The sequence below is a fragment of the Suncus etruscus genome, chromosome 15, assembly GCF_024139225.1.
Source record: "Suncus etruscus isolate mSunEtr1 chromosome 15, mSunEtr1.pri.cur, whole genome shotgun sequence".
Classification (NCBI taxonomy): Eukaryota; Metazoa; Chordata; class Mammalia; order Eulipotyphla; family Soricidae; genus Suncus; species Suncus etruscus.
The window spans coordinates 3,708,273-3,725,514 of NC_064862.1; the positions used below are offsets into that span (position 1 = coordinate 3,708,273).

At 38.7% G+C, this 17,242-nt stretch overlaps 1 protein-coding gene, 1 non-coding gene and 1 pseudogene across 2 annotated transcripts in view; 1 reads left to right on the top strand and 2 right to left on the bottom strand.

Moving 5' to 3' along the window:
- BCLAF1 (BCL2 associated transcription factor 1) overlaps positions 1-17,242 on the bottom strand; it is a 1,193,665-nt gene that overhangs the window by 548,937 nt on the left and 627,486 nt on the right. The window lies entirely within an intron of this gene.
- The window catches only part of LOC126031298 (cytochrome P450 4A11-like), a 450,346-nt pseudogene that overhangs the window by 80,674 nt on the left and 352,430 nt on the right, over positions 1-17,242 (top strand).
- On the bottom strand, positions 15,956-16,062 carry LOC126031728 (U6 spliceosomal RNA). Its single transcript, XR_007503559.1, has one exon. It is a non-coding gene; the product is annotated as a U6 spliceosomal RNA (small nuclear RNA).

Sequence of the window (17,242 nt, forward strand, 5' to 3'; positions counted from 1 at the left end):
CATATGGTATAATATCTATTATAAAATATATACATACTCAAAGTATAAATATGCTAATAGTAATATATCCTTAAATTTTTAAGTATTTTCTAGAAGTGGATGGAGATAGTATATTGAATAATGGAGCATACATTAGATAAACTCTAAATGCCTCAGGCCTCTTAAATGGATTAACAACCTTCTGGTTCACATAGAACTCTGTAGTCCCCTCCATCAGTCAGTTCTCACTGCCACGGTTTTGAAAGGGGTTCTTTTAAACCAACCTCAGGGGCTCTTTAAGTGAGAGAATCAAACTTCATTTGTCCTTGTGTGTGTTTTCAGTCTGGCATTCTAACCTCCCTGAAATAACGAAAACACATTTTTTCTTTGAGTCATTTTATCTAAGTATTTCAGTCTGTGCCATAAATGGGTTTGTTGATAATAACTATGAACATGCTTTCTTTTAAAACTATCTGTCTGAAGAGTGTTTGGTGGCTTTAGAAAGAAAAGTTTTTGCATGTTAGCCATAGGGTGTTAAAACCTGAAGGTTAAATGGCTGAGACTGACTTTGAGTGACCTTATTGGAGCAACACTGTAAGAGAGAAAAGTCTTACATTTAAAATGGTTTCATTTTAATATGATCAACCAAATACAGTCTGGAAGATTACAGGCTTACTTTTACATATTATCAATATCAAGTCAAGAATGTTTCAAGATTTTCTGAAAGAAAAGATCATGTCTTGGATATATATACATATATATATGTATATATGTATATATATACACAAATAAAAGGTTTTTTCCCAAATAGAAACAGAAGTGAGGTTTATCTCAAACCCTTCTGGGAACTGAGCCTGTTTTTTGTTTTGGTCTAATGAAAAATATTTGTGAAGGATACCTCTCTTTGCCATGCTATTTATATATTTTAAAAACTATCTTTTAAGACTGCTTTTAGTTGATATGATGGGTATTAGTGTGGAGACCTGGATCCTAACATACTCATAGACAGAGTGTTCCAGAAGAAGAACATAATGAAACTTTGTTCTGAAATAACTGATGAAAAATTTAGTCAAAATTGACACATCAGGCGCTGATCTGAGTACAGAGATTAAGTTCTATAACTCATCTATAAGTGTAATGAAAAATATTTGGACTTATTCAGTATTTTAAGTAAATAAAAATAAATGAGTGCTTGAATGAACAATTTTATTTATTATAAATCTCTCTAAAAAGACTTGAGCCAGACCAGAGAGATTAGGAATCTGTCAGCAATCTCACACCACTTTAATCTAGGTCTTCAAATACTACCTTGAACTAATTTATAATTCCAGAAAGTGACTAGTAAAAGTCTCCTCCTCCAGCCCAACAACCATGTCAAGGACAGTTTTATGATTACAACACTCAACATCAGTCAGTTGATAAACTGCAGCTAAAGAGCTACATACCACTAAATGTGAACTAAACTCTTAAGTGTGTTTCCCTATCTTGTCCTTGAGAATATGCAGAGAGATAATTTGTGTGACAGTACTATCACTGACTCCAGGATTAAGTGGTATTTCTTTCGTAGTTAGAAGAAAGTTACAAGTGAGGAGTCTTATTTTCTGGACCAGCTTTCTACTTCCTGTCCTAACTATAATTGCTACAGATTTGTCTAGTATTATTTTATTAATATCCAAAGTCCAGTATCAGCAATAAATAAGAAAAGAGGCTTTGTGTGGTATAAAAGATACTGAAAACAAGTTTGCCTAGGAAAAAATAAACAAATAAATTTGTTAAAAAGTTAGATAGAGCGGAGTTCATCCTTAATTTTGCCCTTCCAAAGACAGAAACATTGTCTGTGATCTAATGGCTTTTTAAGTTAACCTTCTGAGAGGTTTGGGCCTTCAAAATATTCTGCTTTCTATTGCTATTTTCATTCCTTCTAGCACATTCTTTCCAGTCTAATAAATCAATGAATAATTTACTATTTGGATTTTGTGAAGGCAGGGAAGGCAAGAATGTGAACTTGAGGAGGGGAGAGAATAGGCATCTAGAACTATCAGGTCTCATGAGAGCCATAAAAAGCTCAATTTCAGAATGCCACAGTGTTGAATGAATCTCTATTTTGTACCCATCAATTATTGAGATAGGAGCCAGGACATTGGTTGAAGTCATAAAAACTGTTGAAATCACATCCATTTAGAAGATATATTTCATGAATAAATGTTATTTTACCAGAAGCATTAACCAAAATGAATGTTGAAATATCAGTGTAGAATGTAATAAAGATGAATATAATTTTAAATTCTTTTACATTATTTTTAAAATACTAAGGAAACAATGATTTACATAGCAATTCATGACTGAGTTCAGGCATATTATGTTTCAACACCAGTCCCACCACCAGCATTGACATTCCTTCACCAATGTTCCTGGGTTCCTTCCCACCTCCTAACCTTCCTCTTTGACAGGAACATTTTTGTTTGGTTCTTATAGCTTGGATCTCATAGTTTCAATTCTATTGGCTTTGTGATTTAGATATTTATAGTATCTTTATACCACTGATGTTTTTTATTGTTGCTGTTTTTGGTTTTTTGGGGGGCCACAGTGGTGATGCTCAAGGGTGACACTCTGGCTATGCTCTCAGAAATCACTCCTGGCTTGGGGGACCATATGGGACACTGGGAGATTGAACTGCTGTCTGTCCTAGGCTAGTGCCGGCAAGGCAGATGCCTTACCACTCTGCGCCACTGCTCCAGCCTCAGCCACTGATATTACTGAAGCCCCTCACTTATAGCCCTGTTACCTTCTGTGCATCTCTTCTTATTTCTCTGATAGTTTTTTCCTTCCATGTTCTTATTTCTATATTCTAGATCTAAGGGTAACCTGAGTATCCTCATTTTACCCACAAATTCCTTCCTCCAGTTACTCTTTTATATAAATTATATATTCTTTTTTGTTAGTTTTGCTTTTGGTTCATACCAGGTAGTTCTCAGGAATCATTCCTAGCAGGGCTCAGGAGACCACATGTAGTACCAGGGATCAAACCTGTGGAAGCCACAAACCAGGTAAATATCATACTCACTGAAATATGACTCTAGTCCCTGAGAGCATCTTCTTTTATATACTACAAATAAGTGAAATTATCTAGTGTTTGTTCTTCTGCTTCACTTTACTTAGTACAATATCTTTCAGTTCTATTCAAACTGTAGTAAATAGCTTAATTTCACCATTCCTTAAAACTACAGAGCTGCCATACACTTAAGCAATTGCACATCTTGATATTTACTCACAGGATCCAAAAAAGTTCATCTAAAAGGACCTATGCTATGCACACCATTATTTAGAAGCACTTAGAACAATAGATAGCATGTGGAATGCAAGGTATTAACAATACATGAGTGTATAATGAAATTATGGTTTATATTCACAAGAGAATGGCATTTTTCACATGAAGAAAATCTTCAGATGACGTGCAGAGTGGTCCAAATATGCAAGGAGAGTTTTGAAAAATTGCTTTGGTATCAAGAGTGGAAAAGTTATGGTTAGTTTTGATAATTGATAAAAAAGGATAATTGATATTGAGGTAACATTAATGAGAATGTTGAACAAGTTTAAGGTATGTGCCATTATTTTTTTTTTGCTTTTTTTATTTAAACACATTGATTACATACATGATTGTGTTTGGGTTTCAGTCATGTAAAGAACAACCCCCATTACCAGTGCAACATTCCCATCACTAATGTCCCAAGTTTCCCTCCTCCCCACCCGACCCCCGCCTGTACTCTAAACAGGCTCTCCATTTTCCTCATGCATTCTCATTATTAGGACAGTTCAAAATGTAGTTATTTCTCTAACTAAACTCATCACTCTTTGTGGTGAGCTTCCTGAGGTGAGCTGGAACTTCCAGCTCTTTTCTCTTTTGTGTCTGAAAATTATTATTGCAAGAATGTCTTTCATTTTTCTTAAAACCCGTAGATGAGTGAGACTTTTTTCTCTCTCTTTCTGACTTATTTCACTCAGCATAATAGATTCCGTGTACATCCATGTATAGGAAAAATTCATGACTTCATCTCTCCTGACAGCTGCATAATACTCCATTGTGTATATGTACCACAGTTTCTTTAGCCATTCGCCTGTTGAAGGGCATCTTGGTTGTTTCCAGAGTCTTGCTATGGTAAATAGTGCTGCAATGAATAGAGGTCTCAGGAAGGGGGTTTTGTATTGTATTTTTATGTTCTTAGGGTATATTCCTAGGAGTGGTATAACTGGATCTTATGGGAGCTCGATTTCCAGTTTTTGGAGGAATCTCCATATCGCTTTCCATAAAGGTTGAACTAGACGGCATTCCCACCAGCAGTGGATAAGAGTTCCTTTCTCTCCACATCCCCGCCAACACTGTTTATTCTCATTCTTTGTGATGTGTGCCATTCTCTGAGGTGTGAGGTGGTATCTCATCGTTGTTTGGATTTGCATCTCCATGATGATTAGTGATGTGGAGCATTTTTTCATGTGTCTTTTGGCCATTTTTATTTCTTCTTTGTCAAAGTCTCTGTTCATTTCTTCTCCCCATTTTTTGATGGGATTAGATGTTTTTTTTTTTCTTGTAAAGTTCTGTCAGTGCCTTGTATATTTTGGAGATTAGCCCCTTATCTGATGGGTATTGGGTGAATAGTTTCTCCCACTCAGTGGGTGGCTCTTGTATCCTGGGCACTATTTCCTCTGAGGTGCAGAAGCTTCTCAGCTTAATATATTCCCATCTGTTAATCTCTGCTTTCACTTGCTTGGAGAGTGCAGTTTCCTCCTTGAAGATGCCTGTAGTCTCAATATCCTGGAGTGTTTTGCCTATGTGTTGTTCAATATACCTTACGGTTTTGGGTCTGATATCGAGGTCTTTAATCCATTTGGATTTTACCTTCGTACGTGATGTTAGCTGGGGGTCTAAAGTCAATTTTTTGCAAGTGGCTATCCAGTTGTGTCAACACCACTTGTTGAAGAGGCTTTCCCTGCTCCATTTAGGATTTCCTGCTCCTTTATCAAAAATTAGGTGATTGTATGTCTGGGGAACATTTTCTGAATATTCAAGCCTATTCCACTGATCTGAGGACCTGTCCTTATTTCAATACCATGCTGTTTTGATAACTATTGCTTTGTAGTAAAGTTTATAGTTGGGGAAAGTAATTCCTCCCATATTCTTTTTCCCAATGATTGTTTTAGCTATTCTAGGGTGTTTATTGTTCCAAACGAATTTCAAAAGTGCCCGATCCACTTCTTTGAAGAATGTCGTGGGTATCTTTAGAGGGATAGCATTAAATCTGTATAATGCCTTGGGAGTATTGCCATTTTGATGATGTTAATCCTGCCAATCCATGAGCAGGGTATGTGTTTCCATTTCCGTGTGTCCTCTCTTATTTCTTGGAGCAGAGTTTTATAATATTCTTTGTATAGGTCCTTCACATTTTTAGTCAAGTTGATTCCAAGATATTTGAGTTTGTGTGGCACTATTGTGAATGGGGTTGTTTTCTTAATGTCCATTTATTCCTTATTTATATTGGTGTATAGAAAGGCCATTGATTTTTGTGTGTTAATTTTGTAGCCTGCCACCTTGCTATATGAGTCTATTGTTTCTAGAAGCTTTTTGGTAGAGTCTTTAGGGTTTTCTAAGTAGAGTATCATGTCATCTGCAAACAGTGAGAGCTTGACTTCTTCCTTTCCTATCTGGATTCCCTTGATATCTTTTTCTTGCCTAATCGCTATAGCAAGTACTTCCAGTGCTATGTTGAATAGGAGTGGTGAGAGAGGACAGCCTTGTCTTGTGCCAGAATTTAGAGGGAAGGCTTTTAGTTTTTCTCCATTGAGGATAATGTTTGCCACTGGCTTGTGGTAGATGGCCTTAACTATATTGAGAAAGGTTCCTTCCATTCCCATATTGCTGAGAGATTTAATCAAGATTGGGTGTTGGACCCTATCAAATGCTTTCTCTGCATCTATTGATATGATCATATGGTTTTTATTTTTCTTGTTGTTTATGTTGTGTATTATGTTGATATATTTACGAATGTTAAACCATCCTTGCATTCCTAGGATGAAACCTACTTGATCATAGTGGATGATCTTCTTAATGAGGCATTGAATCCTATTTGCCAGGATTTTGTTGAGGATCTTTGCATCTGCATTAATCAGTGATATTGGTCTGTAATTTTCTTTTTTCATAGCATCTCTGTCTGGTTTAAGTATTAAGGTGATGTTGATTTCATAAAAGCTATTTGGAAGAGTTTCTGTTTGTTCAATTTCATGAAAGAGTCTTGCCAGGATTGGTAGTAGTTCCTCTTGGAAAGTTTGAAAGAATTCATTAGTGAATCCATCTGAGCCTGGGCTTTTGTTTTGGGGCAGATATTTAATTACCATTTTAATTTCATTGATGGAGATGGGGGTATTTAGATATGCTACATCCTCTTCCTTCAACCGTGGAAGATTATAAGAGTCCAAGAATTTATCCATTTCTTCCAGGTTCTCATTTTTAGTGGCATAGAGCTTCTCAAAGTAGTTTCTGATTACCCTTTGAATCTCTGTCATATCAGTAGTGATCTCTCCTTTTTTATGCCTTATACGAGTTATCAAATTTCTCGCTCTCTCTTTCTTTGTTAGGTTTGCCAGTGCTCTATCAATCTTGTTTATTTTTTCAAAGAACCAACTTCTGCTTTCGTTGATCTTTCAGATTGTTTTTTGGGTTTCCACTTCGTTGATTTCTGCTCTCAGCTTTGTTATTTCCTTCTGTCTCCCTATTTTTGGGTCGATCTTGATGCCTGATAGATTAAGGACTGAGGGTGAAGAGTTTTAATATGGTGGGAGATCTGGATGGGATTGAGGGGTGAAGGGATAGTTAGATTTCCGGAGGGGAGAAAGGGGAAGGTATATGAGAGGGGTATGAAGGGAGAGAAAAGAAAAAATACCTTATAAAGAAAGGGAGAAGAGAAAGGGAAAAAAAAGTAAAGAGAAGAATAGAAAAGAGAAAAATGAAGAAAGAAAAGAAAAGAGAAAAAAAAAGAAGAAAGTAGTGAGAAGAGAGGAGAGAATAGCAAGGGAATGCTGGATTGGTTGATTGTGTTCGATGAATAGAGCCTGTAGTTTAAGTCCGTACGTCGCAGTTACTGCTTCGGTGATCTGGCTGGTCACGTGCTTCAATTCCTAAAAGAAGGTATAACCTAGAGATAAAGTGTATGTTAAAGTTTTTTCTTGTGGCCATCTCGTAGTGCAAGCAAGGTATGGTATCTTGTGTAGTATCCTGAGTTGCCATCTTAGTTTGTCCGCCCTTTGTATCCAAGGGTGCCTGTGGACAGAAAAGCTGAGAGGTTATTTAAAATATAGTAAGATAAAGGCATTAAAACATAGTGTTAAGGTATGTTTCCATTGCAGTCAGTGATTTCCCGTGGTGTTCTATACTTGTGTTCCTGTATATGATCTCTAAGGGATTATTGTGGGTCTTTGTTGTAGAAGTCTGATTACATACCTGTTCTCTCTATGCTGCTGTCTCTGTTGTTGCTGTTTTGATTGTGGTATACTGTGTAGTCAAGAGTTTGCGTTGTTCCTTTTTCATGTATTTTGGACACTGCTCCCAAGTATATGTTGACTATTACAGTGCTCGGAGTTTCTACCCTGTTAAACCCTGTTATTTGATTGTTAGGTATTAGTTGTGTATAAAATATATGTTCTAGGTGCTTCAGAATAGTGCTACCATTCTGTGTTTATCTTTTGTCTTCTGACTTACTTCGTTTAACATAACATGATCTAGGTCCATCCACATTGCTGCAAAGTCTGTGATTGTATCATTTCTGACTGCCATGTAATATTCCATTGTGTATATGTACCACATCTTAATGATCCATTCATCTGTTGTTGGACATCAAGGTTGGTTCCAAGATTTGGCTATTATACTGAGTGCTGCGATAAATAGTGGGGTGCATATGTATTTTGGGATGAATATCCTCCCAACTTGGGGGTATATGCCTAGGAGGGCAATTGCTGGGTCAAATGGCAGCTCAATTCTGAGTTCTTTGAGCACTCTCCAGACTTTTCTCCATAGGTGTTGGACTAGGGGGCATTCCCACCAGCAGTTGATGAGAGTTCCTTTCATACCGCATCCCCGCCAACAAAGGTTGTTTCCATTATTTTTGATGTGAGCCATCCTCACTGGTGTAAGGTGGTATCTCATTGTTGTCTTGATTTGGATCTCCCTGATGATGAGTGAAGGTGAGCATGTTTTCATGTGTTTGTTGGCCATCCTTCTGTCTTCCTCAGAGAAGTGTCCATTCATTTCATCTTCCCATTTTTTTATGGCTTTATTTGGTTTTGGTTGGCTCAGCTTTCTGAGTGCCTTATATGTTCTAGATATCAGCCCTTTATCTGATATGTCGAGTGAAAAGATTTTTTCCCATTCTGTTAACTGTCTTCTTGCATTAAGTAGGGTTTCTTTCGCCATGCAGAAGCTTTTTAGTTTGATGTAGTCCCACTTGTTTATATTTGCTGCTAACGTTCTTGCCATTGGTGCTCCATTCTCAAAGACCTTTTTGATATATAGGTCTTCGAGTGTTCTGCCTATTTTATTCTCGATAAACTTTATAGATTCGGGTCTGATTTCAAGGTCTTTGATCCATTTTGAGTTGACTTTTGTATAAGGGGTGAGGTATGGGTCAATCTTCATTTTCATACATGTGGTTTTCCAATTGTACCAACACCATTTGTTGAATAGACTTCCTTTGTTCCATTTCAGGTTCTTGCCTCTTTTATCACATATTAGCTGGCTGTATATCTTGGGGTTTATGTCTGGGAATTCTGTTCTGACCCACTGGTCTGAGATCCTGTCTCTGTTCCAGTACCATGCTGTTTTGATTACTATGGCTCTATAGTATAGTTTCAAGTTAGGTAAGGAGATGCCTCCCAGCTTTTTGTTTTTCAGTATGTGTTTGGCTATCCTGGGTCTTTTGTGGTTCCAGATAAATTTTGTGATTGATTGTTCTATTTCATTAAAGAATGGTGTCTGGATTTGGATAGGGATTGCATTAAATCTATATAGTAGTTTGGGTAGGATAGTCATTTTTACTATGTTAATTCTACCTATCCATGAGCATGGGATGTTCTTCCATTTCTTTAGATCGTCTTCAATTTCTTTCTGAAGTGTTTTGAAGTTTCCCTGGTATAGGTCTTTCACTTCCCTTGTAAGGTTGATTCCTAGGTACCTGATATTTTTTGATATATTTTAAATGGTATTGTATTTTTAATCTCTCTCTCCTCAGCTTCGTTGTTTGTATATAGAAACGCTACTGTCTTTTGTGTATTGACTTTGTATCCAGCCACTTTGCTGTAGTGGTTAATTGTTTCTAGGAGTTTTACTGTGGATTCTTTAGGATTTTCGATGTATATCATCATATCATCTGCAAATAGAGATAGTTTGTGTTCCTCTTTCCCAATTTGGATTCCTTTGATTCCCTTCTCTTGTCGGAATGCTACTGCTAGGACTTCTAAGGTTATATTGAATAATAGTGGAGAGAGTGGACAGCCTTGCCTAGTTCCTGATCTTAGTGGGAACGCTTCTAGTTTCTCGCCATTAAGTATAATGTTGGCTGTAGGCTTTTCATAGATAGCTGTAACTATCTTGAGGAAGGTTCCTTCTAACCCTATTTTGCTGAGTGTCTTTAACATGAAAGGGTGTTGGATTTTGTCAAACGCCTTCTCTGCATCGATTGATATGATCATGTGGTTTTTGTTTTTCTTGTTGTTGATGTGATGTATAATGTTGATTGATTTGCCTATGTTGAACCAACCTTGCATTCCTGGTATAAAACCCACTTGGTCATGATGTATGATCTTTTTGATGAAGTGCTGAATTCGGTTTGCTAAGATTTTGTTGAGTATCTTTGCATCTATGTTCATTAGTGAGATTGGTCTGTAGTTTTCTTTCTTGGTGGTGTCTTTGCCATCTTTGGGAATGAGTGTGATATTTGCCTCATAGAAGGAGTTAGGGAGGATTCCTGTTTTTTTCTATGGTTTGGAAGAGCCTATGGAAAAGTGGTAGTAAGTCTTCTCGGAATGTTTGGTAGAATTCACCTGTAAATCCATCTGGTCCTGGGCTTTTGTTCTTAGGGAGTTTTTTAATTACATCTTCAATTTCCTCTGAGGTGATTGGTCTGTTTAGGCTTTCTAGGTCTTCCTTGTCCAGTCTCGGAAGAGGGTTTTTCTCCAAGAATCTGTCGATTTCTCCTGGGTTCTCTATCCTAGCTGAGTATAGTTGTTCATAATATGATCTCAAGATATGTTGTATTTCTTGGGGTTCTGTTGTAATATCTCCCCTTTCATTTGTGATCCTATTGATTTGGGTGTTTTCCCTCTTTTTTTGGTGAGTTTTGCCAGTGGTTTGTCTATCTTGTTTATTTTTTCAAAAAACCAACTCCTGGTTTCATTGATTTTTTGTATTGTTTTCTTGGTTTCTATGTTGTTTATTTCTGCTCTGGTTTTTATTATTTCTTGCCTTCTGGTTGTGGTTGGATTTCTCTGTTGCTGTTGTTCCAATTCTTTGAGGTGATCTTTTAAACTGTTGGTTTTGTTATTTTCCTGTTTCTTGATATAGGCCTATATTGCTATGAGTTTCCCCCTAATTACTGCTTTTGCTGTGTCCCACAAATTTTGACATGTTGTCTCTTCATTATCATTTGTCTCAAGGAATCTTTTTATTTCTTCCTTGAGTTGTTCTTTGATCCAGCTGTTGTTGAGCAGCATGTTGTTTAATCTCCAGGTATTAGTTTTTCTCCATTGCTTCTTCTTGATGTCAATTTTGACCTCTGTTGCATAGTGATCTGAAAGGGTACTTCTAATGATCCTTACCTTTGTGGTTTTATATAGGTTGGCTTTGTATCCTAGGACATGGTCTATTCTGGAGAAGGTTCCATGTGGGCTTGAGAAGAATGTGTATTCTGCTTTTTGGGGATAGAGGGCTCTATATAAGTCTATTAGCCCCAAATCTTCTAATTTTTCATTTAGAGCTCTTATTTCTTTGCTATTTTTCTGTTTGGTGGATCTGTCCAGTGGTGAAAGTGGAGTATTGAGGTCCCCTACTATTATCACATTTCCCTTCATGTGTTTCTCCAGGTTTATGAGCAGTTGCCTCACATATTTTGCTGACTCTAGATTAGGTGCATAGATATTGACCAGGGTTAGTGTTTCTTGATCCAATGTTCCCCTGATCAGTAAGTAGTGACCCTCTTTGTCTCTGATCACTTTCTTGAGGTTGAATGCAATTTGGTCTAATATAAGAATGGCTGTCCCTGCTCTTTTTTGTTTTCCATTGGCCTGAATAATTACTTTCCATCCTTTTATTCTAAGCCTATGCTTATCCTGTAGCTGTAGGTGTGTTTCTTGCAGACAGCAGAAGTCCGGTTTATTTTTCCTAATCCAGTTCTCTACTATGCGTCTTTTAATTGGAGAGTTTAGGCCATTAACATTTAGGGAGATTATTGAGAGAGAAGACTGTTGTGCAGTTGTGTTGTGTTGGGTGGCTTTTGTTACAATCGGGGGTTTGGATTGTGTAATTCATCTCTGAGTAGGTCGTTTAGAATCAGTTTTGTTTGCACAAATAGCTCTAGTTCGGTCTTGTTTGAAAATGTTTTTAGTCTGTCCTCCCATATGAATGATAGTTTTGCTGGATATTGGACTCTAGGTTGGAAGTTTCTTTCTTTCAGTCGTTTAAATATGTCATTCCACTGTCTTCTAGCTTGAATTATTTCGACTGGCAGATCTGGTTTGATTCTTATGTCCCTACCTTTGTACTTGAGGTTTTTTTTCTCTCTTATTGCCTTAAGAAGTTCCTCTTTCTCTTTGTTTTTAGCCATTTGGATTACTATATGTTTGGTGTTGGTTTATTGGGGTCTATTTTATTAGGGACCCTCTTGATTTCCTGGATTTGCCCTGAAGTTTTATTCCAGAGGGTGGGAAAGTTCTCTGCTATTATCTCTCTGACTACTTGTTCTTCCCCTTTCCCTATTTCCTCCCTTTCTGGTATACCCACGATTCTTAGATTGTTTCTTTTGTCCTTGTTCATTAGGTACTGGATTTTTCCTTCCAGTGCTTTGCCTTTTATTTCTTTGTTGGTTTCTTGGTCATTTTTTGTTTGCAGTTTTCCTTCGAGTTCTTCAATGTGTTTCTCCAACTCTGTGTTTCTGCTAGTAAGGCTTGTTATTTTGTCTGTTAATTCATTCACTTCTTTTTGTATGGACTCTCTCATACTCTTTAACATTTCTTCTTTAATTTGGCTAATTTGTTCCTCGATAGATATCTTATACTCGGTAGCTAAGGTTTCTCTCATTACTTTTATTGATTCTTGCATTTCCTTCCTCATTGCTGATTTTAGGTCATCTTCCCACGAATCTCTGCGTTTTGGCAGATTTGGAAATTTGTTAGGGTTTGTCTCCGTATCTTCAGAACTTAGGGTTCTCTTTGATTTACCCATATTTCTTTGTGTTTAATGGTGTGCTTTGGAGTACTGTTCCTTCCAATTTCAGCCTGTTTTGATCCCCTGTGGTGTGGGAATGGGTCCCCTCCCTGAGGGTGGATCTAGGGACACTGTTGGGTGGGTTTGCTGCGGTTTGGCTCCTCCTGTGCTCTTTCTGTGGCCTAACCCGACGGGGGGATGGAGCGTGGCCGGTGTTTGTGCAGTCGGAGTGTGCGGGCGGAGCTTCCCTACCTTCCCTGGGGCAAGTGAAATCCAGCCAGGCTGGCGGCGGTTTGCGGGGCCCTTCCCGAAGCAAGAGAAACCCAGCTGGAGCCGGCTGCCATTCGCGCGCTCAGCATGGGTGGGCGGGGCTTCCCTACCTTCACTGGGGCAAGTGAAACCCAGCCGGACTGGCGGCGGTTCGCGCGGCCCTTCCCGGAGCAGAGAAACCCAGCTGGAGCCGGTGGCCTTTCGCGCGCTCAGCGTGGGTGGGCGGGGCTTCCCTACCTTCCCTGGGGCAAGTGGAACCCAGCCGGACTGGCGGCGGTTAGCGCGGCTCTTCCCTGAGCAAGAGAAACCCAGGTGGAGCCGGCGGCCGTTCGCGCGCTCCCACTGCAGCTTTTTTATGGGTGTTGTTTGCTTGGATAATTTTTCTCCAGCCTTTTATTTTGAGTCTTTGTTTCTTCTGGCTATTCAGTGCGTTTCTTGTAGGAAGCAGAAGGTTGGATTGAGTTTTTTGATCCATTTAGCCACTCTGTGTCTCTTGACTGGTGCATTTAGTCCATTGACATTTGGAGAAAGAATTGTCCTGGGATTTAATGCCATCTTTATATCGAAATTTGATGTGTCTTTTGGTTAGTCTTGTCTTAAATTAGGTCTTTCAGTTTTTCTCTTAAGACTGGTTTTGTGTCTGTGAAGTTTCTGAGCTGTTTTTTGTCTGTGAAACCATGTATTCTTCCTTCAAACCGGAAAGTGAGTTTTGCTGGGTACAGTATTCTAGGTGAATCATTCATTTCATTCAGTCTTGTCACAATGTCCCACCACTGCTTTCTGGCATTGAGTGTTTCTGGTGACAGGTCTGCTGTAAATCTCAAGGATGCTTGCTTGAACGTGATTTCCCCTTTTGATCTTGCTGTTTTCAGAATTCTGTCTCTATCTGTGGGATTTGTCATTGTGACTAGGATGTGTCTTGGGGTGGTTTTTCTGGTGTCCCTTTTGGTTGGTACTCTTCGAGCATGCAGGATTTGATCACATATATTCTTTAGCTCTGGAAATTTCTCTTTAATAATATTCTTGACCGTTGATTCTTCCTGGAAATTTTCTTCCTGGATCTCTGGAACTCCAATGATTCTTAAGTTGTTTCTGTTCATCTTATCATAGACTTCTATCTTCATCTGTTCCCATTCTTTGACTAATTTTTCCATTGTCTGTTCATTTGCTTTAAGTTTTTTTTCGAATCTCTCCTGCTGTATGGAATTGTTATGTATCTCATCTTCCACAGCACCAAGTCTATTCTCAGCTTCTGATACCCTGTCCCAGAGCTTATCCATTTTGTCATTCACTTCGTTTACTGACTTTTTCAGACCTGTTAGTTGACATGTTATTTCAGTTTGGAGTTTTGTGATTTCTGTCTTCATATTTTCTTGGTTCTTATTAGTGTTCTGTTCAACTCGATCCATCGTTTCTTTGAGTTCTTTGAGCATCTTCCATATTGCTAGTCTAAAGTCCTTATCTGAGAGGTTGATTAGTTGGTTGGTCATTATCTGGTCCTCAGAATTGTCATCTTCATTCTCTATGTCTGATGCTGGCCTGCATTGTTTTCCCATTGTCACACTTGTATTGTGGGTTTTTCTACGTGTTGTGGTGGAATTTATTGGCTATATGATGCAGGCACCACATTCCTCTGGCTCCGCCCTTTCTGGTTGGGCCGACTTGCCTCTAAGGGAGGGGAGTCCTCCGTGGATGAAGCCTCACACTGGATAAAATCTTAGGCCCGAGCACGCAGCAGAGAAGACAGTCCGGAGAGAAATGCTTGCTTCTGTGGTCCAGCATGGTTCTTAGTGTTATTTTTTCTTCTTGTTGCGATGGTGTTCTTTTCTTAGAAAGAGTGCAAGGCTGCGTAGCAAAGCGGAGCTAAGTGCTCTGCTGGAGCTTCTTTTCTGCCCACTCCCAAGAGGTTCATGCAAGAGGACAGTAGACAGACACTCTCAGGCAGCACTCACAGTTTTTCAGAGTCGGGCCCCACTCAGTCAGCAATTTCTTACTCACTCGCTTGCTCGCTGGGTATCTTCAGAATGCAGTTTTTTGGAGGTTCAGTTCCCAGGGCTCTGAGGAGAGCTTCAAAGATTCATAAAAGACAGAGAAGCACAGGGCAGGGCTCCTTTCAGGTCCTAAGTTTCCTCAGGTTCCTCAGAATAAGCAGAGCAGGGCGGAGACTCTGCAGGTGGAGCAATCAGCACTTCACCTGGCAGTCCCCATGGTCAGCAATTTCTTACTCACTCACCTGCTTGCTGGGTAGCTTCAGAATGCAGTTTTTGGGGGTTCGCTTCCCAGGGCTCTGAGGAGAGCTCCAAGGATTTAGAAAAGACAGAGAAACACAGGGCAGGGCTCCCTTCAGGTCCTCAGTTTCCTCAGAAGAAGCACAGCCAGGCGGGGACTCTGCAAGTGAGTCAATTAGCACTTCACCTGGCAGTCCCCACAGTCAGCCATTTGTTTTTTTTTGGTATGTGCCATTATTGCAACATGTATATATTCTTATCAGCAACAAAAGTCCATTTTCCTTCTGCTAACAAACTCCCTCTGGTATATTTGCTTTAGTTTTTTTTTTAAATAATAATCTGTATTTAAAAACTGTGGATACAAAAATATTCTTAGTTAGGTTTTACTCATTAAATGTACAACCCCCTTTACCAGTGCAACCTTCCTGCCACCAATGTTTCCTATTTCCCCCCACAGGCATTCCACCTCTCTCACTCATTGTCTTACAAATTGTCAATACAGCTATTGCTCTTCACTGTTGTTTTTGTGTGTGTGTGTGTGCTAAGTTTTATATTATGGGCTGGTCCTTCCTGCCCTCATCTCTATTGTTTCTGTCTTTTATTTTTCTTAAATTCAGTAGATGATTGAGACTATTCTGTGTCTATCTCTTTCCCTCTGACTCATTTCACTCTGCATAATAGTCTCCATGCCCATCCATGTATAGGCATACTTTATTTTTCCTAACAGCTGCATAGTATCCATTATATAGGTGTACTGCAGTTTCTTTAGCCATTCATCTGTTTTCGACCACCAGATTCTGTGTCTGTGCTAGAATGAACAATGGAGATCAGAGGGCACTTTTGTATTGTGGTTTGTGTTCTAGAGTATGTTCCTAGGAGTGGTATTGCGGGATCATAAAGAGACTCAATTTCCAGTTTTAAGGAACATCTATATTGTTTTCCAAATAGGATGGACTAGATTGCATTTCCACCAGCACCGGACAAGAATTTCTTTCTCCCAGTATTCATGCCAGAACTTTTTTTTATGGAACACTTCACGAATTTGCGTGTCAATCTTGTGCAGGGGCCATGCTAATCTTCTCTGTATTATTCCTATTTTAGTATATGTGCTGCCGAAGCGAGCACACACTGGTTGTTTTTTATGATGTGCACCAGTCGCTTTGATTTGCATCTCCCTGATCACTAGTAATGTGGAGCATTTTTTATGTGCTTTTTGGACATCTATATTTCTTTTTTGAGGAAATGTCTGTTCATTTCTTTTATCCATTTTTTATCTTTTCATTTTTCCCTATTCCCCCATCCACTCTGAAAGTCAGGATTTTGTATTCAAAATCCAAGGACTTTATTTGCTTATCTTTTTTATAATTCTGTATCATTGACATATGAGTGAAATAATGGACTTTTTTCAGTTAATTAATTTTCCTAACATAATTCCAGAATATTTATACATGTTCCTCCAAATGACAACATTTGTTCCTTTAAAAATATTTTAGGAGCTTGAGCAATAACATTTGCATTCTAGGGCATTTGCCTTTCATGCAGCATGACTCAGGTTTAATCATCAATATCACATATATTACTCCGAGCCTGCCAGGAGTAATTTCTGAGCAGACAAGACTAACCATTAGTACTCTGGTATTGTGGCCCAAAAATAGAACATAAAATGATAAAGTTCATCATTGATATTTCCTACTTTATATAAGTAATATGCATATATTTGTTTTCATGAGCTTGTGCTTTGAGATAATCCTACAGTGGGCATAAGGCTGCACATAACTTTTTTTTTACTTTATTTAAAAATGCATCACATAGTTAATATAGTCAACCATACATACATTTGCTTCAGAAACTGAAAGCAGGAACCAGAGCAACAGCAAAGCAGTAAGGCATTTTGTCTTGCACCCAACCAACTCAGGACAGACCCTGGTTCGAATCCAGCATCCCATATAGTCCCCTGATCCTACCAGAAGCTACTTCTTTTTTTATAGCCTTTATTTAAACACTTTGATTACAAATATGATTATAGTTGGGTTTCAGACATATAAAGAACACCCCCCCTTCACCAGTACAACATTCCCATCACCAATGTCCCCAAATCTCTCTCCTCCCCACCCCTACCACCACCTGTTCTCTTAGACCAGGCTTTCCACTTCCCTCATTCAATCACATTGTTATGATAGTTTCTCAGTGTAGTTATATCTTTGAACTGCATTCACCCACTCTTTGTGGTTAGCTTCATGAAGTGAGCTGGACCTTCAAACCTCCTCTCTTTAGTCTCTGAGAATTTATTGCAAATATGTCTTTT